This window comes from Pogona vitticeps, chromosome 3 (genome assembly GCF_051106095.1).
Source record: "Pogona vitticeps strain Pit_001003342236 chromosome 3, PviZW2.1, whole genome shotgun sequence".
In the NCBI taxonomy this organism is placed as follows: Eukaryota; Metazoa; Chordata; class Lepidosauria; order Squamata; family Agamidae; genus Pogona; species Pogona vitticeps.
In genome coordinates this window covers 76,084,151-76,106,981 of record NC_135785.1, presented here as the reverse complement: position 1 = coordinate 76,106,981, position 22,831 = coordinate 76,084,151, and the positions used below count along the sequence as shown (strand labels likewise).

Below are 22,831 nucleotides of genomic sequence, written 5' to 3'. Positions count from 1 at the left end.
TCAATGGGTTGGGATCAAATTGATCTAGCCCTCAGACTAGATATTTTACTTTCTAACTGAAGATACGTCATAATCTTGGCTGCTTCATCACTAATAACACACATCACTGTATTGAACACAATCATTGTGGATATGAAGAGACTGCCCTGTATTGTTTGTGAGAAAATTCTTACAATAATCTTTCTGGAGTGGATTTCAAATATTATTTTCACTTTATGCTGCTTCTCCTATTGATTTTTAAATTGCACTCTACCAAATTTCTCACACTTATTGCAAAAATCCTCTTTAAAAATGTGAACAAAACAGCCAGAAGGATGCTAAATTATACTTATTTTTGTGGCATTAAATGTCTAAACAGAATAAGATGTATACATTGTGCTACAGACAGACAAAAGACCTAGTCCTAAGAAGAACACGAGTCAACAATATTTCATTTTGGATGAAGGGTTAATATCTTTCCTTACATCTAGCCAGGAAGTACACCAAAGAGCTCCTCACTGCATGAGATGTGAAGACATTTCACTTGATGTTGCTCAAATGCAACTTTTAAATTGCTCTTCAGAGGAATCTCTAGGCAGATATGCTGACCTTCTGCAGGGAGATCAAAGAGATATGGAGTCATATTGGTCAGGTCCTTTCATCTGGACTGACAAAACAGGTGCCAGCATACCTGTTGCTCCTAAGGGGGTGAGATGTTAAAAGAATTATGTATTAACTATCACAAGAGCCTACACTAGACGAAAAGATAGTTACCTGGACTTCAGAGGGCTATACAACACTCACAAAGGGAAGACACCCAGCAAATATCCGTAAGTTTAAACCAAATGAAGTAATACACTGATATTCTTTAAAAAGGGACACAAATCTTTACCAATAATCCATTATCTGGAAAAAAATGAAATCATTAACTTAATAACTAACTAAAACTTGTGGTCTTGAATTCTGGTAGCACTTCATAGTTATTTAAACAAATCAAGTGGGATGGAAAACTGTAATTCCAATTTATTCTAGTTTCTTTCTAAGAAGAAAACAGAAAAATTAATTGTCATCAGAAACAGGAATTCTCAATACATGTCCTCCTGAGGAGGCTGAACTGCAGCTCCCATCATTTCCTAGCATTGGCTATGCTGGCTAAGAACTGGAACCTAAAAACTCTAGAGAGCTACATGTTTCCCAGCCCTGAGATACAGCATATGCACTCTTTCATTAAAAAAATGGTCTCTTTATGTCTTTTCATAATTTTATCAAAGAAACTGCATATATTTTACCTACCCCCCCCCCGAAAGTATCTCTCTCCACAAAGATATGAAAAACATCTGACAGTGAAGTTTTTCCAAGCAGTTCCTGAAGACATGAAGGAATATGTTATGTGTGCATGCATTGCATGTGTTTAAATGCATGCTTGTTGACACTGCCCTTTAGCTTTCACTTTTGAACCCCAATATATTATTAGCATTCGTGAAGAAGATCTTGGACATGTAAATATTTGTGGGGTGAATCTATTCATTTCTGGTTGCACGTACATGTACATTTCTTCTCTTCAACATCCTTCTCTGGCACTGCATTTTCTCCACAAAAATCTTTCCATTTGGCTTTCAATCCCAATCTATCTCCCTTTGTGTCTGTGCCCTGCAAATGTGCAGAACTGTAGATGTCATATTATGATTTCTTTGATATACTGGATCCAGCAGTTATTATCTGTTTAAAGGAGATGTTCCTGTTACAAAAAAGGTTCTCAATATATATCACCCAGTATTATTTCAGATAGAATTTCCTCAGTATGTTTTCATATGACTGGGCTGTACAAATTACTGCATTTTTTCACATCCAGGAATTTTTTTACAAAACTATTACAAAACGTTTTGTAAAAATCTTTTAAAAAGAAGCAGCAAAACCAATAACCTAATCTTATTATAAAAAGAATATAACATACAGTTCAGAACATCTATAGTGCAACAGGAAAAAAAAATATCACCAATTAAAGACTATTTTGGGAGCAGGGGGAGAGTGAGTATTACAAAGTGTACTCACATCTAATCTGAGATGCACTTGCTGAGGCTACACCAGCATGTAGATGATACACTGATGTCTCCAGGGAGAAAAGTGAAGGCCATGTCCATCAAACCACACTTCCCATCAGAAAACCCATTCAGTGGCATTTTGAAAGGTCAGAAATTTCCTTTTCATTCCAACCAAAGTCAACTTGAAGGGTTCACCATTTGGGAGCACTTGTAACCCAAACACAACACTACAAGACAACATTTCTAAGAACACAACAGTATATATGAGACAACTTAGTGGAAGGTTTCTAAGCCAAAATGAAAATCATATATTCCCTCACCCCCACCCTATATGCACCATTCACCATTAAGGCCTTGTCTAAATAAGCTTTTGATATACTTCCCTAGGATGATTAAAGGGTGGACAGGAGAAACTGATGCCAAAATCCCACAGTCATAATAAAACCACATCCAGTTAATATCTTTGAAACGAATGCTAACTTCTAGCACAATAGGAAAGTCTTCATAAACACAATAAAGGAGTAATATAATTTACTTTTAGCTCCTTTTCAAAACATTACTCTCAGCCCACAATCACATTCAGATTACAAAATTCTTTTTGTAGTTTTCCTCTAGCTGTGGGAATAAAATAAACCACTTAGATGACAGTAAAGTGTCTGTAAAATATATAACAGCAATAACTCCTGGTGGAAATGTGGCAGATATTTATACAAGAGCTAAAGTATGAAGCACTGTAAAAAAGGCTAACATGAAGGGTGTTTATTTTTAGAGGCCTCTTCTGGGTGAAGCCATACGGGTGAACACAAGCTTTTTGTGAGAAACATGTAAAGTGTTCTGTGCTACAGGAAGCATTTGAACATACCATTAACTTATAGTGTAATTTTCATAACTAATTATTATGAAACATGTAGTTTTGATTACTATTTTGTTAAAAAAAAGTGTACTCTTTTGGTCTGTCTACCCAACACAACTTTCTCATCAGTACGGGATAATACTATGTAGACTGTCTTCTAGCTAAAGCTGTTTTCTTTACAAATCATTTTGGGTGCTTCGATCACACAAGTCGCAAGGTTAGGTGGAGGAAGGCATTCAGGAATTATAAGACTCTACATTTGTACAACCCATCGTTCTCCAAACCTAAGCCATTCCTGATGAAGACTTGCATCTATATCGGTTAGCCTAAGATTCGACCTCTTGTCTGGAACTAAATATTGTCACATACTTCCTGAAAAACCCACACATGTGATACATACTACATTCTATGTAAAAGTAGCTTGCTATGCAGTAAGACAAATGAGTTCAATAAAGATATATTCAGTTGCATATGAAAAACTGGGCTACAACTCACACAACTACAGTATTTATTTAATGTATAACCCACTTTTCTCCCAAGAAAAGTATATAATCTTGAAGTATCTTAAAAATAACTTCTTTTATCTGACATTCAGGCTATGCATCAAAAGAATTTTAAAACCCAAGTAATAAAACAGTTAAAAATACAATAAATTACCATATTAAAAACAATTAAACAGATTAATAATTAAATGCAGCAAATAAAATTGCTTTAAAACAATTTTAAAAATATTTTAAAGATAAAAAGATAACATTCCCATTAAAATCCTTTCAAAACAGCAATATTTTGGAGAGGAGAGGAAAGAAAGCCTGCCTAGAATAAAAGGGGTTATTGCCTATTGCTAGTAGAACAGCAGGGAACCTGTTAGCCTTATTTCTCATGGAAACAAGAACATAGCCTGAGAGTAGCCTATGAAAAGGTGGTCTTCGTGTTTACACCAAATGTTCCTGTGAAGGTGGTGAAGCCAAGAAAGAAGCGACTTCCGAAGAGCTGAAAACTGAGGAAGTTCATAAGGGAATATACCCTCCCTCAGACAGCCTGAACATCAACTAAAACATTTTATTCATTACGATGTTACAAGACTTTTTGCTACCTAATAAATAATGCACTGACACCCATTCTGGAGAAGGAAGAAGGCACTATGGGGCAATTAACCATGCCATGCTATCCCCCTGCCACCTGCATCCAGGCTGAGTTGCATAAATAGGAAAGCGAAAAACCATTAACATTCAATAGAGATTGTTGTACGGAGAGTCTCTTCAAAAATGACAGAGTCAAAAACAATGACATCATCAGTGGAAACCCTACCCCTTCAGGTATGCTGTTTCTCTCCGGAAGGACTATGATTTAAGTTCTAGGAAAAGAGAAGGGTTTTTTTAAGAAGAAAACCAGCCAGTCAATAGGTTACTCCTCAATAATGTCAGCTGTACTTACCTGAGAATACAGTACACTGCATTACTGAGATATTGCCCCCAAACGTACTTCCAGGGATGTTTCTTGCTTCTTTAGGACATGGAAAATATTGTTCAAATTGTCTGGAAGTTGAGTCATGGCAACTGGACTTCTTTCTGATTAAGTTGAAATGTTTTGCCACTCATCCAAGCAGCCTCTTCAGCCTGAGGAGAGTTGGTAGGAGACCCCTGATGTATTCTCCACTTGGTTTCATTTCCCCCTGGTCTGAATAGGTTCATTAGATGGACAAAGGATGGGAAGGTGAGTGAAAATCCCACTTCTGCAGTCCTTCTCCACCCATTGTCATGGGTCATTAATGGTAGTTAACAGTGGTGTTTCTGGTGTGTGTGATCCAGATCTTCCTGGGGACGGATGAAAGGGCAGCATGATAAATAGGAGACAATGGGTGGAGAAGGACTGCAGAAGTGGGATTTTCAAATTTTCAAACATTACAGGGGGTGAAACCTTTCAACCTAATCAGAAAGAACTCCAGTTGCCATGACTCAATTTCCAGATAACTCACCTGGATGACTGGGAATCATCACAGCCATATTGTTCAAATTGGTATACTAACTGGTGATTGCCACCAAAATCCTGAAGCTTTCTAGCCATCTCTCCTCACCCTCAACTACTGATTAGAAGCTAGTCCCTGAAGCTTAAAAAAATATATGTCCAACAATCTATTTGCAAAATCACAGATGGTTCTGGATAACATTTAGAATAATTACTACTTGCAGAGAGATTAATGCAATATTTAAGCAAAGCACAGATTAGGTAACCTTTACGTACGCTGAATTTACTACCAAATTCAGATCAACTCGGGAGAAGAAACTTGTGGCAGGATGCAATGGTGTACTTCACATGCCAGCAACGAGGTAACTGGGTCTTTTGTTAAGAGAATGACTGGCAAATTAGCCAGCTGGCCAGCAACTACAATGGAGACACTAAGAAGGATGAGCTTCTGGCATGGCTGTTAGAAAAGAAAGGAACCAAGTACAAAAAGAGGATGGAGGTTGCATCAAAGTGAGGGATGAGGGCTAGGGAGAAAAGTAGTCACAACAGAGGAGGGAGGAAGGATGCAATTTGCCATGCCTACCATCCTACTGCCTGAGATACACATATCATTCAGCCTAAGAGTAAAGCTTTAATCAAGACATCAAGGTCTCAAAAGTGTTTCAAGTTCTTAAACTAATGAATTCAATTCCCAGCAACCATTTTCATTCTCCAGACAAGATGGGGAAGTGGATGGGTGGAACTAAGATCCATGAGAACTACAAGGAATTATGAGTCTGGTAGGCTTTTCTAAGAGGCTTCCTGTGCATGGCCTCACAAGTAGCTTACCATATTCATAATCCCTTGCAACTTCCACAGAATGGGAAAACCTAATCATTTCCAGTCTTCACACAATGGCAATGGCTGCCAGAGTCTAAATTCATTAGGTTGCCAGCCAGAGACTGGCGAAACGTCAGGAAGAACAACCTTCAGAACACGGCCAAAGAACTCGGAAAACCCACAACAACCATCTAAATTCATTTAAAAAAAAAAACACCTGAAAACAATGAAGAATAAAGCCCCTAAAAATCTCGCTGGGAGAATTCTGGAGGACTTTTGGTTGGAGGCTGTAGTCCAAAACATCCAAAACTCCCAGCAGCAGCAGCGGGCAGCAAACAAAATTACAATTCTGTTGCCAATGAATACTGATGCACAGTGCTAGAGCTTAGCCATGTCAGTTCTGTAAATTGAGACTGTTATCTTGAAAACCGTTATCTACTGACTATGCAAGTTCTTGCTTAAATATATTAAAATAACTGTTCTCCAGCCACTGTTGTCAAATCAATCTAGATATGATGGAAGGATCTAAATATTACTGGACATATTTTACTTTCTACATTTTGGGGGCAGGCCTATTTTTAAGCCTACAGATTTGCTGCTCTCGGCTTCAAGTGGGCTCTCATCTGTATTATGGTATATTGTGTAAGGCTTATAAATATTCTAGCTGTTCAGAAGTTCTAGAAAAGGCCAGGATACATTTCAGACAGAGAAGTCCATGCTTAATGATGGAGAGCATCCCATAGAGAAGTATGCAGCATACTGAACTTTCAGACTGTTATTAGACAGAAGACAGAATGTTGTTTCTTCACAGAAGAATCACATAAAAATAGTTTGCATATAATCTCTGTGCACCTACTGGGTGTTATGTGTATATGTTCTGGTACAACAAAAGGATTATGCAGTTAAAATAAGCTCTTCGTGTGGGGAACTGAAATTAATGGGACAACACAGTTGCAACTTCCTAAAGGTCCATCAATTTCAGTGAAATCTGACTAACATTTAGTTGCATTGGGGCCATTACATATGTATGAAGATGTGAGAATTTGTGAGAATTAAAGAGGGACAGACAGAAAGAGGGGGAAATATCCAATTTGTGCGGGATACACCTGTAAAAATATATGTGCATTATTGGAATGGGTTACATCTTTGACTTGAACTGCAAAGATAAGGAATTACTTTTCTCACTTTTTCCTTCCTACCACTCAGCTGAATAGTTTAAAAGCCCTTCTTGACACAGTGCTTACCTGTGAGCTCTAAATATTTTTCAAGGCAGTCTTAAAATTCCCCACTACAAGTAAGCTGCATCTTCAGCTTTTTAATTCTTTTTGCACATAAATTCTCGGCACACAATACAAAAATGATTTTTTTCCAAAAAATAAAAATGAAAAAGCCCCACCCTGAGTTCCCATATTCTTGTCTTTATAAGTGTAACCAGATTGAATTCTGCAGAAGATATTACAAGGCACTTTTTGATGTAGTTTAATAATGATACTGAAATCAATAGCAATACACTTCAGTTTTAGAAAAGTTAATTTTAATTTAAATGGATATGGTCAACTATGTGTGTAGTGAAGTGTGACACATCTTCTTGATTGCAAGCCTGCTATACCATAGCCAAAAAGCTTTTGTCCAGCTTTGAACTACTATTTTTTATTCAGATTTATACCTTATTCATTCTGAGGATTCTGGGAAGGTAGTAATACTTAGTAAAACTAGGAGAGAAAAAAAGAGAAGTTGTTTCCAGAGAAGCTAGGTAGGTGTATTTAAAATCAGGTTTATACATTCCAGCACCCATATAGATAGATGCTCAGCATTGCTTTAACAGTTTAATTCAGTTTTGAGAGTATGCTAGTAGGAACAGAAATGTTTAAGAGTAATTTCATTAATGAAGTACGAACTAATATTCGTCGTCATTTAGTTGTTCAGTCGTGTCCGACTCTTCGTGACCCCATGGACCAGAGCACACCAGGCCCTCCTATCTTTCACTGCCTCCCGGAGTTGTGTCAAATTCATATTGGTTGCTTCGATGACACTGTCCAACCATCTCATCCTCTGTCGTCCCCTTCTCCTCTTGCCTTTACACTTTCCTAACATCAAGGTCTTTTCCAAGGATTCTTCTCTTCTCATGAGATGGCCAAAGTATTGGAGCCTCAGCTTCAGGATCTGTCCTTCCAAGTGAGCACTCAGGGTTGATTTCCTTCAGAATTGATAGGTTTGTTCTCCTTGCAGTCCAGGGGACTCTCAAGATCTAATATTAACAATATTAATATTACCGAACTAATATTAACAATATGTTAAAAAACTGTGCGGTAAAATCATTGGGACTTTCATATTTTGCTGCTGTTAACAAAAGCCATCCATGGAAGTGAAGTGACTTAAATTGTTCAACACCTGGCATTTGTGGACTAAAGATCAAACTGACCAATATGTTTAGCATATATTTAGAGGCTACCTCAGGTGGTGAAAGACATTGATTTTCCTTAGGATCTTGTATACCAGCATGCATTTGTGATTGACCATTGGAAGGAAAACCAGGGGCTTCACTTGCAAGTCTGATTACTGAGGTACACTTCTATAAGGCAATCTCACTGTCAAAGACTGACCCACAGATAACTGACACTGTTTAACCAACGAGAAGTGTAATCCAAAAAGAAAATTATTGAGTCAAATCCCATTAGTTAACACCCCTATCAGCATAATGCATTTGATGTAAATACAGTTGGCAAATTGCTCCAAGTTAAGTGTGTGGGCTACTGCATAGTCATCACATTCAAAAACGATCCATGTTTCTGTAACTTTTCAATCATCAGGGTAGCTTCACATGGACTCCATGCTTATGGGAATCCCCTCATCTGTTCAGGACTCCTTCATAGCTACTAGGCTGCATAGCAAGTGCATGAGTCTGCAGTGGAGGTAGTTGGTCAATGAATGTGATCGTATTTACCCACCTTCACTCAGAACACAGAGATCAGTACTAAGGCACCCTTATTTAGTAGTTAGTTTATGGGTTTTTTTAGGCTGAAACTGTATATTATGAAAGAGATGGAGCTGCTGACAAAAGCATCATTCCGATATTGAACTCTCTCCTTCTTGCCCCTTACAAACTTCCTAGTCCTTCTAAAGGTAGCCAATGAAACTTATTTATATTGCATGAAAGTGGGTAATATGACATGAAGCTGTTCCTACTCTGATCAAAACAGACACACATTTTTAAAAGCAATCTATATTTTAGGATGAGATACAGCTATATGCAACAGGAAAAAAAATAACATATTTCATTTTCAGTAAAATATGTTTGTCAGGAAAATATTTATTATCTTTTCAGATTAACTCCATTGCCCGTTGTTTTGTTTTCCATGAGAAACTCGTCAGTTAATTGTGGGTTTCTGCATAAAACTTGACTTTGTATAGGCAAATATCATAAACCTCCCAAGGCTGTTTATTCACCCACCAAACCACTGTGACCTCAAAAATTCTTAGCCTAAATTGTATACAGTGTACAACAGCATTCTTTTGTTATTCTGTTCATTTCACTGCCAAGAAGGACAAGTCTAAAGACAACTACTAGTTGTGGTTACATATCTTACATATCAGTCTACAATTAGCAATGTTTCTTCTGTAACTGCCTAACACTTACCCCTATTTCAAGCACATATTTTGTTAGGGCTAGTTAAATGTCTAAACAGCAGTACTGTATCCCTATCCATTATGTTCCATGCAGGTTGACTCTCAAGAAATTACAGTATCCCTAATGGTTTCCAATGTCACAGAGCTCTGCCCAGGCAGCTCCTCTGCCTTAAAACTGGAGGGATTTTTGCTCATTTATATACCAGCTGTTAAATTATATCAAACACCTGAAAGAGATGGGGGGGAGTGTTAAAGCCCCCAGAATTCCAGCTGGGGCAACTGCATCAGACCTCTAAGTACTATAATTCAGAAAATGCCAAAAATCCCATCCCTAATAGTCATCTCGTTGTACTGTACAGTAGAATTGCCTAGGAATGTCTTAAATCCAAAGGGTCATTTCACTGTGACCGACAAAATTTATTTTATTTATTTATTTATTTATTTATTTATTTATTTATTTATTTATTTATTTATTTATTTATTTGATTTATATCCCGCCTATCTAGTCGGTTAGGACCACTCTAGGCGGCTTACAACCAAAAAATACCACAATGTAGAAAAAACAATATCATATAAAGAAAAGCTTTCAACTTTCAACAACTAGAACAGACACAAGGGAAAAGGAGAGGAAGGAAAGATCAGGAGTTGATTGAGGGGAAGGCCTGCCGAAACATCAGTGTTTTTAGTTGATTTTTGAAAATCCTTCCCATCCTTCCTACAAACTACTGGGCTGTGCTCAAATATAAGATTTGGCTAACATTACCGTACTCTTGATCAGCCACTGCCCATCTCATTATGAAGGGGAGGATCAAGGACAGTAACGTGTTGAAACTCTGGAGCAGGGATGGCACTGAATCCAGGTGGAACTGGCATTTTTGTGTGTGAAGAATCATGGTTGTGAAATAAGAAGAAAGGCAGACAAGGAATCTCTCCTTCCCTACTAACTGGTACAAAAACAGAAATTTGCAGGATTCAGATAGGGAGCTAGAAAGAGACACACATACATACCACACCACAAGACTGCTTAGCGGTCATAAATTTATGTGAAAAGGCACGGCATGCATTTATTTAAAATAAATAAATAAATAAATAAATAATATGATGCTGATAAAGGCAAACAAATAGATTCAGAATACATACTGGATAAAAAGTTAAAAGATTTCAAAAGGAGAGTGTTTGCAAAACCCTGTAGGAAGAAACTAGAAATAAAATACTAAAAGCATTCCTAATACAAAAGAACTTGGGCTCAGCACAGATAATATTGTGCAAGTAGTCTCTCCATACCCTAAGCGTATGATAAAACTGTTGTTAAATCTTGTGGGAAGTTAAAATGTTCCATTTGAGTTGGGGGGCGGGAGTCTTTCGCAACAACATCTTAAATGAGTAGCTTGATCTCTAGGTTAGTGAGCACTCTGCTTAGTAAAGCTCCTTTGTTATGAAACATTCACATTTTAAAGCCTCAGTTGACAGAATGTGTTTCCCAATATAGCACCATTCCTGTTTGCCGCATTTCATGGTTCATTATAAATTACCTCTTGCTCTCTTAATATTATTCATAACCACCCACGCCCAATGAATTCCCTTCCACTGTCCCTTTCCAAATATCACAGCTGTTTGTCTTGTTCTGTGTAAAAGAACATAAGCAATGCCTGGATAAAGTTTCAGGCTGAAATTAAACACAAGGTTGGAAAACTTAAGCTTATCTTTCCCAGAATTTCTAGTAAATCCCATTATTTGGAAGCATTCAATTGTACGTGTTCTGAAAAGCATCTATATTTTTATGTCTATAAATACATGTTATTTGCAGTCACCGCAATAGTTGATTTTTTTTAAAAAAAGAAAATATTTGTGGGAGAAAAGACAGCATAAATGCAAAAAAAGAAAAAGAAAAAGAAATGTAAACAACACTTGGTTTCTTGAATTATGCAGAATGTTTCTGAAATGAGTTTTCTATCCCTCAAATATACTACCCTACACAAAGGGGGGGGAGAGTAAGTCAATATTTAAGAAACGTAAACATATATCCTGGTTTCTAAATGAACAACATGCTGAAGTATGGTGTCAATTTAAATGCACCGAACACTAGAAAAATGCCCTCAACTAAGGCTTCAAACTTGTACAGCACATTTCCACTCAACCCAACTAGATTGCCTGTCACATCTGACATGGCTCGTCAAAAGTTATCCTTCACTGCTCATGGGCAACATGGAGGGTCAAAAGACCAAATACAATGGTCCAACCCATCCCAATTTTTTTCCCTTCAGAACAGCAAATATTGAACTCTAAAATGACAAGACAGAGCAGGTTGAAAAGGGTGCCAAAAACAGAAGCTGTCCAAAGCTGCTGATCTGAAGGAGAAAAACTAGTCTATGTGTGCATGTCAGGGCTGCGGATCACACACTGACAGTCTTACAAGGAAGGGGGGAGCACCATACAATTGAAGGGTCCTCTAGAAAGCTTTTGTTATTATTGCTATTGCTATTGTTGTAAAACCAAAAGCCCTCTTTAATGTAAATACACATATTAAATTAAGAAGGGCAAGAGGAATATATATTCCTGTCATACCTCTTTTTACCTATTTTCCTATCATTCCTCTTTTTACCTATTTTCCTCCAAAACAAAGATGCCTCACAATTTCATATACATTAATGTTAACAATCATTATGAGCTTTGTCAACTAATTTAAGATCATTGTAATTTGCCAACTGAGGAGACATTAATAAAAAAATTAGAATTATGTACATAAAGATGAACAAGGCTATTAAGCATCCAGATTCAATTTCAAGCATCTTCACATTTGCACTCTTTCTTGTGCTTCTCCAAAACCAAAATAACTAAAGAGATGCCAATCCATTTTCCAATGGCTAGGCTTATGATACACCTGATCACGGAATACACCTGTACTGTTCTCTGCCTTGTACCATGAACTATCACTGATTTATGAAACTTAAGTTCATTATTACTGAATTATTAATTGAGAGTGAAGAGAAGAAAACAGTTTGTACATTTTCATCTTCTGTGGCCAGAGATAAATGCCCATGATTTATTCTTATTATAAAGCAATGTATGATTTTCCTATGCAGATAAAAATAAGAAAAAGCCAACAAAAAACACTAAACAAACAAAAATAGGTTCTTAAGCATCACAGAATGAGCAACAGAGCCAACCACTTTAAACATCCTGAAAGAAGGAAACAAGAAGGAACAATCTTGTTAATGCTGGAGAAATGTTGAGCAAGGCACAGGGCAGCCAACCAGTATAGACTTCAGATGTGGGAACTTCACCATGTGGGTGTTATAGTTAAAAACACCCTGTTCTACGTTGTCAGAAACAATATTCCTGAAGTTGCTGAGTCATCAAATACTATCTCCAAAGATTGCAGAAAGCTGGTAGGATTATGTGGGAACAGGTTAACCATCTTAGTCCCAATATACCCAACAATAAGCAACATACTACTTTGCTTCGACTGGTAGCTGTCTAGCCTATCAATTACCTTAGTGACTGATTTGGGGTCTCCACTGCCTGCCTGTAATCTGATAGAAGGAAGAGGTAAATTCAGGTTTAAACACTGGAGAAAAATATATATAGATTCTCATTGTGAGAATGGGTCATGGCAAACTTCTGTCTCAAACACTCCTCTTTTTCTTCTCCTCGATATGAACATGGAAGGAGCTTAAAGCTTCCTTTTATACTTTGGAACAAATTTGTCTTCTGATACAATTTAATATTATAGTTAAACAATGAACCGAGATGAAATTATTGTATCACATTTTACTTTTAACATACAATGAATTCACATGTTTGGGTGAAACAGTGATGGTCCGTTTCAAAGGAACAAATGACAAAATGAAGTATTTGGTTTCCTTCCTTTACACATGAAGGAGAAGTGAAGTATGTGACCCAAAGCCTGGATATAGTTGCCATGATGTCACATTACGCAGAAACTAGACCACTAAAAGGGGGTGTCATAAATGAACCGTCACTGTATCCCAATTTTCCAAACAATTTTAAATAACACAAGGAGGAAGTTGGCTGTCCTTGGTCACTTAAAATCAAATAAAACAAAGCCTTACAAAATGCTATTTTCTCAGTCTCACTTTCCCATCAATCTTTGCCAACTCATTCCACTATTCAAAAGTGAGCTGATCTGCTAGCTTACTTAATATATGACTTTTTGGGTAGGCCAGCATCCTATGTATTGGGTTTATGTTCTTTAAAAATTGCCTGGGCTATTTAAGTTACATCTTTCCTTGTAATTTGTAGATGGGAGCAGGAGATAAAAGTGCTAAATTCTGACAGCAAGATCTTTATCTCCTTTTTGTCTTGAGTAAACACTAATCAGAGAGCTTGAGAGAGAGACAGAAAGACTTGACAAGCATGTACAGTATACCTGAAACCTACCTACCTACTTTGGACCGTTTGGGATTTGAGCATAATCACTATGGCCAAATCTAGATTGATCATTTGCATCACTGTCTTCAGCAATGCAAGTGCGAGTGATTCAAAACCATGTGACAGTCATGTGATTTTTAATAGCTATATGTGTTTCTGCTGGCAGGGCTGACCATTTGGTTCCCGAGAAGCTGTGGAGCTGAATCTTCCAGCTGGGAGGAGCCCCCCCCTCCACAATCCCAATTGGGGAATTTCTTTCTGCAGCTTCTCACGTCTTCTTGAGCAGCATCAAACAGCCCTCCAGCTGCTTAAGGCCGCTTAGACATAGCCATGGCAGAGACTCCACTAGCTGGAAGGAGGTCCCCTCTGCCTTCCACCAAAACAAGGCTAGTCATTGGTGGTGGGCAATCAGGTGGCAGGGAACAAGGAGAATGGGAGTGGAAGGGGATGAGAGAGAAAAGGAACAAGGTGGAAAGGGAAACAGGAGGCATGGGGTGTCGATGGGAGGGCAGGGGGACAAACTGGGCAAGTGGGTGGCCTGCAATTGGGTGGGTGATGGGGGAGTGGTGCTTCAATTCATTTATTTATTTTAATTCCATCTCTCTGGTATGGCTCTGCATCAGGTAGCAAGATTTTTTTAAAGTGGTAGGCATGTTCACATATGTGGAATTGGCCCTTTGACATTCCAAAGAATCAGTACCACATCTACTGCAAAAATAAATGGACCTCTGCCAGAGGAGCAGAAAAACTCACTCCCTTGGAACAGTAGTCCGCATGTGCACATGCCTTGTATAAACACTAAAATCTGAGTCACATTTTTTGAGAAGAACCAGGTACAAGAGCAGATCTTTTTGCCAGTGGGATCAGGCCTTATGACTGCCACTATAATACCTCATAACATATTAAGGATTGCAATCCTACACGCGCACATTTGAACAAAACAAGCTGCCTTGGCAGTCACAGAGAGATTTTTGGCCACAAGGTAACATCTTTTTGAACCACAGAATTATTTTCAGACAATTTTAGATTCCTGACAGCTCACAGATAATTGTGACTGATCATCCTGACCCAATAGCTTTGCCTTATTTCAACATGCTGGCACTCTCACTGCATTCATGAGCTGCAATTTAATTCAAGTGCACTTAAGTTCCAGCAAACACAAAGCAGCCAAGAAACACTATGTTGTGTATTAGGCTCCATTTGAGAAAGAAGAGATAGGTAAATATCACTGCTGCAGACAGCATGAGAGGATAACCTGCCCACACATAAGCCATCCCAATTAGCCAAAGCAAGAACAGCTTCTTCTCCCTGATGATTTGGAAGAGTATCTTTCTTGATATTCTTTATGAGCCAACCTGATCTGAAAACACTGATATCTGGAAGCAAGTGGATGTTTTAGCTTACTTAGACACAATTATTTAAAACCCTGGTATACAGACAGATATCATCCTACAGAATAGGGCAGCATGCATTTTATTACAACAATAACAGATGATGTTGCAATAGGTATGTCATCAAGCTGCTCGAAGCCTCACAGTCAAGAGTCAGATAACATTAGTAAAGAAGAATACCAACTTATATATTTTGCATTGCCATTGCTGGGAAGTTAAAAACATGACTCACTGAACTCTAAAGGTAGGAAAACATGTTACCAAGCCAGACTGAAGTCAGTGATGGATCATGGCACACAAAACTGGTGCAGCTGTCTATCAGTGGCACCTCTACTGTTGCTGCTCTATGTTTTAAAGAAAAGGCGTCTGGATAGCTCGATGGTTTAGGGATCTGGCTGTGGTGCCAGTGGTTTGGAGTTCGATTCCCTGCTGTGCCTCCAGCCCATGTGGCCTTGGGCAACTTGCATAGTCCTAAGGTGCTCCCAGAAGAAGAGAATGGTAAACCACTTGTGTGTTTTCTATCTGGAAAACCCTGGAAAGGGTCACCATGACTCAGAATTGACTTGACAGCACATCATCATCATCATCATCATCATCATCATCATCATCATCATTATTAAGAAAAGAAGAAAGAGTGCATGTCTGTATATACACATGCAGGAAGGGGGGGTCAAGTCTGGTTTGGATGTTTTGAACAGTTTGTGTGGAGCTGACCCTGTGGAGCACTTTTAGTCAGTGATTTAGACAAACAAAATGGTCTATGATTAAAAAATAAAATACATTTTAATGCAATAAAATAAAGCTTAGGCATTCAGTTCTAATTATATAGCTGTTCCATTTTTCAGCATCCGTGCTTGCATATACAGTTGCTAGGTTCTCTGTGAATACACTCATTGAGACATTACCTCCTCAACACAACTTAGTTTACAAGACTGAAGCACCAAAGACTTCTACATTTCAGCATTAACCCAAAGAAAGAACGATACTCAGGTAATGTTCAAGCAAAAATTAAATAATGGATTCTGTGTTCTAAAATGGAATTAAAGGTAGGCTCTTGGTCTAAACACTTTGAAGCATTCTCTCTTGAGTTTTATAAATACACTGAACTGAAGAAAAAGATGCAAATGTCTATACTACAAAGAAAATAGAAGTAAGATGTGGAAATTACACCTAATTTCATATGCTTCAGACCCTAATGCTTATTTGTTTTGTTTTTGCAGAATATTCATAACTCCTAGGAAGAGTTAGAGTAGTTTACACATTTCACAGATTAGGAAGGATTTACATATCTTGAACTGAGAAGCTTAGCATGGATTCTATTTTGTACTTCCTGTTTCAACATAATACCATGAATACCTTCAATAGACCACCATGGCATATAGACTATTTTTTGCATTCTGCTCTAGGCTAAACATTCTTCTGTGTATATACTAGTAAATTCAACAGCCTCTTTAACATCTTCGAACAAATTACTGACAAGTCATTTTTTTTTGCTCCATATTGTAAGTCAACGTGGCAATGCTGTTTTTTTCTATTATAAACATGTACTGTACTCAGCTCAGAGTCGTTTGGATGCTGATACAAGATTCATAATGGCTGTCAGAATCTGCAATTTTTCCTTTTGTTTTATGAGGTCAAGCAATATTACATGCGCTGATATATTCCATTTTCCCAGCTGAAAACCTTCTCATTTGAGCACGACAGGTTGAGAGAGTCATGATTTTGCAAGCTAGTATGTGAGGCACAGTACAATAGGGGCAGGTGGCTAACCCCACATTCTCCTTTTGCTCTTGTCCACTGGCAACAGTAAATTAAACTGTCAAAAATGGAATTGTCCTGTCATCAACAAAGCTATAGCTTCACAAGTATTGCAACATCAGATTTCTAATTCTGCATTTCCCTGCACCTGTAATTTCATCAAGAACTTTCACTGGAGCATGGTGAAAAGCTGTCTAAGGGCCAGTGGCATTGTGAATTCCTACAGAGGGCTGACATGGCATTTGAACGAGAGAAAGAAATTAATGAACAAAGCTAGCAATTTTTTTAATACCAAAAAAAAGTGTTCATTGAGAGATCATGACCTCCAGCACAGCTTTGAACCCAACTAAAGGAGTAGAAATGCTAACACATATGTGACATAGGACACTGGATCGGAATATAGGTTGGGTCTCTAAGAGAAATTGTTGAAGAGTTTGTGAAGGGAAAAACCCTCTCAGTCACATGTGTAAGATCAGTCAGCAATTTCAACTAATTAAACGATTTCTTAGTAATTGTTTTTTTTAAATAAATCTATAAGCTAGTAAGTGGCAGTAAGTGCAGTAGGTGACCTAAAAAAAGGCAAATTCAATGGCACGCCACGTTCAAAGAGGTATCTGAAGGAACTTTTTAATCATTCAAATGTTTAAACTTTTTCGCAATCCTCATACCTAATCATAATGGTAGCAATAATTTTGCTGTTGCCATGCATATTTCCAGTTTAAAGCCACAAACTACAAATATATGATAGTTTCTTCAAACACAGGGCACTTAAAACAAAAGAAAAGAAAAACCAAAAAATAAACTGGAAAGTCCATAATCACCACAAAAGTAGGAGGGCTCCAAAATGTTGCAAAAGTTTTCACCAATGTCAGTAGGATCAATTTTATGCTTGCAACAACTAACAAACAAAGATAGGTCTCATTAATTAGATTCAGGAAATATTTCAGATTATCCCTATAAAACTGCAGGGCTTATCAATCATATAGCAGAGAGGTGAAAGTTAAATTGAGATGAGATATCATTTCATGCAGCTTAATACAGTAGAAGTGACTCAATACCCCTTTATTAATTCCCATTTAATACTGCCTTAAATTGCTGCCATTATTATCCTACAGTATATGAAGGATTCTGTGTAATTAGCCTGTATTAAGCCCTTTTTATTTATAAGGAGCCAAACAAACAAGCCAACTTTAATTACCGGGGTTTCACAATATTGATCCGAGCATCAAATTTTAATTTGACTTTATTTCAAAAAAATTTCCCTACAACTAGTATTTAAATTTGTTCTTGCAATAATGATCTTGCAGGCATAAATGACTTTTTCATTCAAGGTATGTAAATTATTGCCTAGTGCTTGGGAGCATGAGGCTTCCCATGCTAGCAGCATGTTTATGTAGACCTCAGGGGCCTTGCTGCTTCATGTGCTGCTCTCTAATATGGCAGGAAAAGCCACCAATTACCAGAAGAGACAAAAGTCAACTAAGACAGGGAATCTTCTCCCTCCCAAACCTTGTTCTCTCCCACTTCAGTACATGGTGTTAACGACATACAAATTTTGAGGTCATTAAGTATAAACAGGAATTGAAAGCAAGACAGGCGCTCTTTCAGGAGATGCCGATGTCAGCATTTCAAGTACTCTCCTAATCCCACAATGCAAGTTTCAGCATTATTGTCTCAATTTAACTTGCATTAGTACCTAGCACCTTGATTACACTGCTGGGGTGGTAATCTTCGCCTGCATATGCCATCATTACTTATGTCAAGCCTCTTGAGTTGTTATGAATACTATGTTGTTTTACGAGAGAGAGGAAATTAGTGCCAGTCCCCTAGAGTTTTGGGTGCTTAACACTGAAGCACTATGCAGCCTTCTCAAATCCCACAACAAATCCTTGTTTAGTGCCACATGTAGATAAGGACTTTGCAGCAACATTCTAGAATAAATAACTCATATCCTCTTTATTTGTAAATGTCAAAAAAAAAAGAGACAACAACCCTCTTACCCTTCCTTGATGATTCTCTTCCCACAAAGAAGTCTAAACTAAAATAATGCAATTTATAAGCACAGACAAGGCGGAAAAGATACATACTAATCTACTGCAACAATGTATTATATAGAGAGAGAGACAGACAGACTTTAGACTAAACCTAAAACGTGATTTAAATGCTTTTTAATAAAATAAGAACTTTTCAAACCCCGAGAAAATGCGCAGTATTGAGACAAGACAATCCTCAAGAGTGCAATAAATGAAGACATTGTAGCCTGTATCCATCGTCTTCACTATTTTTTTTAAAGAGAAAATATAATCCACTATGTTGTTGGAAAGAATTATTTTACAGTATCATAGAGATTTTTTTTTGCATTGTATGTTTATTTTGTTTATACAGTAATTGAAAGCTCCAATATGAATAGGTGAAGTCCTCAGGGACAAAAAGGAAATTAGAAATGATGTACAGATGGGGACAGGGGCCCATGAAAACTGAATATAAATTAATGTGACCTCAACAGTCACATCTGGAGTAAAGCAGGACAAATAAATAATTTCACCATTAAAAGAAGTGTAAGATCATGCCCTACAAACAATAAGTTCCTTTAAATGCCATTAGTTTACAATGGAAGTAAAATCTAACAGGATAATCAATATCTTGCATTTAAAGTAGAGGTAGGACTTTGTCTTAAAATTCCTCATTTACTAATACTGGATCCTATTAAAAGTGGATCTTTTAACTATACTCATAGGATATGTATACATTATATAATACAAAGCCTGAAAAGAAGTTTCTCTTTTAGTTCCCTTCATGAGATTAATTTAAGATCTCCATGCATAAACTCAATATTCAAAGCCTTCTGTTTTCAAATATGAATTTACATCAAAATGTGTTTTTCCCCAGATTTCAAATATACATATATAATTCTGTTGAAAGAATGAATAAACCTCATAAAAAGTCAAGCATTTAATTGTGTTATTCCTAAGCATTGAAAAGCCATGGCAGATATCCAAGCCCTGAACACAGGCAAAAATGCAATTCCATTTATTTCCTGTCTTCTGCCCCATTTGCTATCTCAACCTATGTCATTTAACATAGACAAAAGGGAAATTACTCCTTCACAGCATCCTAGAGAAATGCCTGATTTCCTGTTTTGTTTTGTTTTTTTTTAAAAAGGCAGGTCAGTGTTAATGAAAAAATAATAATAAAAAAATCTCAACAGCAGAGGCTGAACCTTAGAAGTGACCGACTTTATGAACGCATATTGAGGCAGGTCAGAAAGCACACTTTTCTCAGAAATGCCTTAGCACCACAAGAACACCACATCTTCCACTGTAAACTATGCCACTAGGGGATCCGCTTCTTTCATTAGACAAACTGAGAAAGTGGTGTCCTCAACGTCTTCCCAAATGATGGCAATTTTAAAAAATGGCTTTTGACAGCCCAATAAAACTTTCATGAAGTGACCAAAGGGGTGCTGCTGAAACCAAGACTGACCAGAAGCCACAAATCTGAAGGAAAACAATGCATTTAACTATTACTAAATTCTGTAAGTGAATATCTCTCGAGCCAAATTGAATTCACTGTTACCAAATCTTTTCACTGTCCACTGCATGCATAAAGAAATTTTGTGTGTGTGAGTTTGTGTGATATAATTTTCCTAGTATAACAACAGGCATGACTTATTTCAGAATTAAGTGCTAGGCTCTCTGGTGCTTTGGGAAATGTAAACTACAATTTTTACTTCAAATCCACAATACACTTCACTAGCTCGGTGTTCTCCAAAGGCCCAGAGCAGCCCCTTAAGATGATGAGCATCTTAGAGAGTGCTTTGGTAAATCATGCAAACAAGAGTGAGGAAGAGGACAAAGTCATCTCTTTTCCCATTTCATAAAACCAGTAAATTGATTTACAAACTGCTATGGGTAGAAAATAAATACTATAGTCCAAACACACTATAGCATCTTTTATCAAACCTACCAGATAGAAGAAATTGGGGGTGGGGTGGGGGGAGAGAATAAGAGAGCAGAGTGCTTGCTTAGACGAAGCTGAATTATTTTCTTCAATAAAGCCTACAAAAATCTTTCAAATGTAAAAGTTATTTATGATAAAATTAATAACAGAAATCAACAGGAACTAGAGAATATAGCTAAGACTGAACCTTCAGAACTTTAGGTCTCACTGTTTCATACTGTAGAAATAGTGTTAAGATTTAATTTAAAAAATAATAATTGATTTTTACAATGCACTTAAAAAGAACTTTGAATTCTGTCTGGAGTAAGTACTGGTATTTTTGTACAATACAAGCTGCCCGTGCAAGGGCCAATATGCCTAATATTCTTGCCAACAAAGGCATTTGAAATTAGCAATTGCTTTTAGAAACTTTAATTACAATTTTAAAATGCTATTTCTGCTGTATAATAGATTCCAATTGTTTCAGTATTATCTGGCTTGCAAATAAAATCTACAGTAGATGACAATATTCCCAGGATTAATCACTCTTGAAATTCTAATATGCTCTTGAAATACCAAATAAAAAAGACAGCAATGTTGTTGATGTACTGAAAGCTTCTTGCTTTTTGCAGTTTGCTATTATTATGCATATCCAGGTAGAAAGTTAATTAACCCAAAGCTTAAGCTAATTATGATAGCAGAATGCTATCAACCAAACGCTTTCACTCAGACAGCTGTCCAGAATTTCATTTGCTAATCATTTGTCTTTTGGCTGAGCATATGGTACATTTTCATGCTATCAGAGGAACAACAAACAGCTGAAAATCATTAACTAAAAACAATGTGCATAAAATCAGAAGCAGTTTTTTTATACAGCTTTGTGTCAAACAAAAAGCCAGATCCTTGCCCTATAAAAATTAATGATTATTTTGGTTCTTGTCACTTAAAATTTTTAGCTGATAGTGCAATAAAGATGTGACAAGAATTCAGTTCTATCAATTACCTAGTTGTATGAGTTTGCAAAATATTATTGAATTCATAAAAAGCATATTATAGGTTATGCAGCAATGATAAAAGCACTATTTTAGATACTAAAATTTTAAACTGGATGTTGTTGAAATAAGTATCCTTGTGGCTTCAAGGGCCAAGTGGCTATACTCATGTGGCAAAATTTAAACTTCAAGACGTTATTAATTACCAGCCACTTCCACAGTTTATTTGAACACATAAATAGCTACAAAAATAATTCCTCAGATAAACAAGCATGCCTACTGATACAACAACAAAGGTAATCAATGGGGAAAGTTTACATAAAAATTAACACAAAGGTGTGCATATAACGGTTCCGAAATATGCTCAGAAATACGCAGTGATGAACCATTATTCACATACCAAATAATTACCCATGCAGCATTTGTCAGTTTCACAAATGATCCTAAAACAGAATTAATATGCTACCTGGAAATAGTGGCGTGGAACCCAAGATTAATGAAATCCTGAGATAAATTAATTTGCAGACGTTGACAGAAGTAGTGATGCCCACCCTACTGTCCCCATTCTAACCATTAGCATCTCTTTAGAAGTCTCTCTGTAAAATGAAGGGGACATCCTGAACTCTGTGGGACAGACACAGTAGGTTTCCACAAACTGTATTGCTAACGTGCTATAGAAAAGCTGTTTTAGGTGTCTAAACCCTTGGAAACAGATGCTGGGCATTTCAGAGGAGGAACAGGCTGCAGTAAGGGACATTGGCTGCCCTTTGCAAAAATGGTGGCTGTGGCTTCATTTAGGGTAAGGAAACTGCAGCTGCCATCTTTGCAAAGGGCAGCTTGGATTCCCTTAGCCTGCCTTAAGGGGATCCAGGCTGCTCTTTGCAAAGATGGTGGCTGTGGCTTCATTTAGGGTAGGCAAACTACAGCTGCCATCTTTACAAAGGGCAGCCTGGATTCCCTTAGCCTACCTTTTGCAAATATGGAGGCTGCAGTTTCCCTACCCTAATGAAACCGCAGCCGCCATCTTTGCAGAAGGCAGCCAGTGTCCCTTATTACAGGCCATAGCGGCCGAGG

The 22,831-nt window shown here is 37.3% G+C and overlaps 1 protein-coding gene and 1 long non-coding RNA gene across 6 annotated transcripts in view; both read right to left on the bottom strand.

Annotated features, from left to right (window-relative positions):
* MGMT (O-6-methylguanine-DNA methyltransferase) overlaps positions 1 to 22,831 on the bottom strand; it is a 257,333-nt gene that overhangs the window by 129,606 nt on the left and 104,896 nt on the right. The window lies entirely within an intron of this gene.
* LOC144588395 (uncharacterized) lies at positions 1,594 to 14,946 on the bottom strand. Its single transcript, XR_013543939.1, has 2 exons — positions 2,032 to 14,946; positions 1,594 to 1,629 (listed from the first exon to the last, which is right to left on the bottom strand). It is a non-coding gene; the product is annotated as an uncharacterized LOC144588395 (long non-coding RNA).